Genomic DNA, 3,645 nt, shown 5'->3' with positions numbered 1-3,645 from the left:
CCCTAAATAGTAAATTTACCTACTAAAATAGATAAATTTGGAAACTTGATCTCCTAGTAAAAGAAAATATGCTAGAATCAGGACAGAAAGAAGATTATTTACCCTCCCTTACAGAGTCTGTTGTTAAATGAATGTCTAGAAAAAATCTTAACACAACAAAAACCTTAACAAAATTTGCACAGAAAGAATATGTGAAATGTACTTTCAGTTTAATTTTTCTGTAAACCTAAATCTATTCTTTAAAAAAGAGTGAGACCAGTAGGTGGCGTGATGGCTACGTTGTTGGACTCCCATGTAGTCGACCACAGTTCGAGTCCCGGACCCCCGGTGGCTTAAACTCACAACAGGTGCGTGTGCGTGCATGCCCAAGATCCCAAGAGGAGAATGGATGAGAAGGGATTGTGATGTGGCCATCTCACCTGGGAATCATTTCTTGCTTTCTGGTGAGCGCACACACCCTAAAGCAAAAACAAAAACAAAAACAGAACAACAACAAAAAACACTAATTGTTTTTAAAAAGCGGTAAGAAAATTGAAAAGACAATTTTCCTATGAGGTAAATTTCAGCGAAACAAGCACATCAAAAAAAAGTTCATAATCATTAGTCATTAGGGACATATCAAAACCAAAATGAGTAACACTTTATACTCACTATGATAGCTTCTATAAAACATAAAGTAAAAACAAAAAGGAAGTGTTGTTTAGGATGAGGAGAAAATAAAGCCATCAAACAGTGTTGACATGAAATGGTACAGCCTTTTCAGAAAATGTTTTGGTAGTTCCTCATAAATTTTAATATAGTGTTCTAACATGACCTTACAATTCCACTTTGAAAGAGAAAGAGAATAGAAAACATATTTTAACTTGTATACAATGTTCATAGCAGCCTTAGTCTTAATAGAAAGAACTAAAATATTAATTAACTGATGAATGGATAAACAAATGAGGTATATCCATACAACACAGTATTATTTAAATATGAAAATAACAAAATATTGATACATACTACCACATGGATGAAACTTGAAAACTTCAAACTGAGGCTAGCAGGAGGCATGGTAGTTAAGGCCCTGGTTTCCCACATGGTCAAATCCTAGACCTGGCAGCAAGAAAAATCATACTGGGCCAGTAATATATACGTGGCCAAAATTCCAGAAGGAGAATCCAGGAGAAAGGATTGCAGCGTGGCCATGTTCCCCAAACCCCACTCCAGCGGGTGATTTTATACATTCCCTCTCAGTCTTTCTTTGTCTCTCTTCAGTGAATACATATACTATATGACAAAAACCTTAAAAAGCAAAATGAAACAAAAAAGCCTTTATGCTAAGAGAAGGAAGACAGACATAAAAGCCTAAAATTTTATTTATGTATTATTTATTTTTAATTTTGAGAGATTTTTGCCATAGGTCACATGCACTGGCAGGAGAGAGACAGAGACAGTGAGAAGGAAAGTGAGAAATCATTCCCTAGGGGTGATGGCCATGCCACAATCCCTTCTCCATTCTTCTCCCAGGATCTTGGGCATGCACACACACGCATCTGTTGTGATTTTCAATCCACCAGGCCCTGGACTCAGACTACAGTCAGCCGTGTGGGAGTCCAGTGGTGTACACACTATACTGGCTTTGATTTTTTAAAGTTTATTTTTTTCATAAGAGAGGGTGCAAGAGAGTGTGAGAGAGTTGACACGTGAGAGAGAAACAGGTAACATAGACTGGATCTGCAATACCCTTCATCAGCCTTTCACCCTGCCAAGATCTTGAGCATATGCATGCCCAGTACATTTCAGATCAACTCAGGATTTTTTTCTTTGCTTGAGATACATTTTTGCTACAGGATACATGTGCTTGCTGGAGAGACAGAGAGACAGAGAGCAACAGAAAGTGAGAAATCGCCCTCCCCCCCAGTAGGATGGCCATGCTGTGATCCCTTCTCTTCCATTCTCTTTTTAGAATTCTGGTCATGCATGCACATGCACCCAGTGTGAATTTAAGCTGCTGGATCCAGGACATGAACCATGATCGACCATGTGGGAATCCAGTGACGTAACCATCATCTGCTGGTCTTCAGATCAACTCAAGATCTTAACACCATGGTCTGCCTTTTAGCTTCCAGAAACACAAATTGGTATGCTACCACCTGTGCCGTGATGGCTAGGCCAAAAGACTTATTATTGTATGATTCCCTCTGTAAATATCATAAGTAGGCAAACATATGGTGGTGGTAGCAAGAGGATTTGGTATGATTTGGTCTGGGAACATGCGGGAATAGGAGTATAACTAAAATGTATAGGTTTCTTTATGAGATAATAAAACTGTTGTTAAGGCCTGTGGAGGTGATTGTGTATATCTGTGACTATGCTATAAGTCACTGAAATGTTTACTTATTTTATAAGTAATAAATTATATTTCAGGAAAAGTTTTAGAAATTGTTGGACATGCAAAGCATCAGCATAATGGGAATCATGAATAGAAAAGAAACAAGTCCAAAGTAAGACAGTAGATGAAATTAGAAGACAAAGATACTAAAACAGCTATTACACATTCAAGGAATTAAAGGAAAACAGAACATAATGACAATACAAATAAAAGATGTGGAAAAAGAACCAAATAGCTGTTTTATTCTACAGGTGAAAATTACAGTATATAGAATAAAATATATGAGGTTTTCACTTGATAATCTTAATAGCAAATTCCAAATTCGAAAAAAAAAAGAGACACAAACACACAAACTTTGCCTTCTGGTAAGGTTATGCCTTTTGCCACTTCTGGACTCTGCAAGGAGTTCTCACCAGTAAGAAGACCCTTATCCAATGCAGCCTTGACCTCCAAAGCTAGGAGCTAAATAAACCTCTATTCGTTATTTTTTCCCCTTTAAATAGATATTTTTGCTAAAGGGCATGTTTGCTGCCTTAGAGACAGAGAGACAGAAAGAGAAAAATCATCCCTGAGAGAGGATGGCCATGTCCAATCCCTTCTTCACTACTCTCCTCTCAGGATTTTGAGCATGTACACTCATGTGACTGGCATGAGTTTTAAGCAGCCAGTCCAGGCCTTGAACCACAGTCAACTAAGTGGGAGTCCAGTGATATAACCATTATGCCATCTGCTGTTCCTGAAACCTCCATTCTTTATTTTTTTAAAAAGAAACTCCAACAAAGCTTAGACGAAAAGCAGCAATATTTTAGTCAAGTCATAGAATGCTGTTTCATCAGTTCAGTCTCATGTACTTAATTTTCTTCTGTTTCTGTTGAGGTTCAATCTTCCAGATTGAACTCTGGGATATAATACTCAACTCCAGACTTTGTCCCTACAATTAAGTTGCCAATTTTCTTAGTTTCTGAACTCTTATTTCTGTGTGTCTGCATTTAATTTTACTGACATAGTACTCCCTTCAGAACTTCTTGGAGATCTGGTCTGGTGCTGGTAAATACTTTCAGGTCTTGTTTATCTAGAAATGTTCATGTCTTTTCTTCCCAAATGAACGATAATCTTGCTGGGTACAGAATTCTCGGTTCAAATTGCTTTTCCCTTAATGCTTTGAATATATTCTCCCATTCTTTCCTCGCTCGCATTGTTTCCGAAGCTTTTTCTGCTGTCAGTCTGATGGGATATCCTTTGTAGGTAACTTGCCGTTTTTCTCTTGC

The sequence above is a fragment of the Tupaia chinensis genome, unplaced genomic scaffold (genome assembly GCF_000334495.1).
Source record: "Tupaia chinensis unplaced genomic scaffold, TupChi_1.0 Scaffold000079_1, whole genome shotgun sequence".
In the NCBI taxonomy this organism is placed as follows: domain Eukaryota; kingdom Metazoa; phylum Chordata; class Mammalia; order Scandentia; family Tupaiidae; genus Tupaia; species Tupaia belangeri.
Note: the sequence above shows the minus strand (reverse complement) of the source record.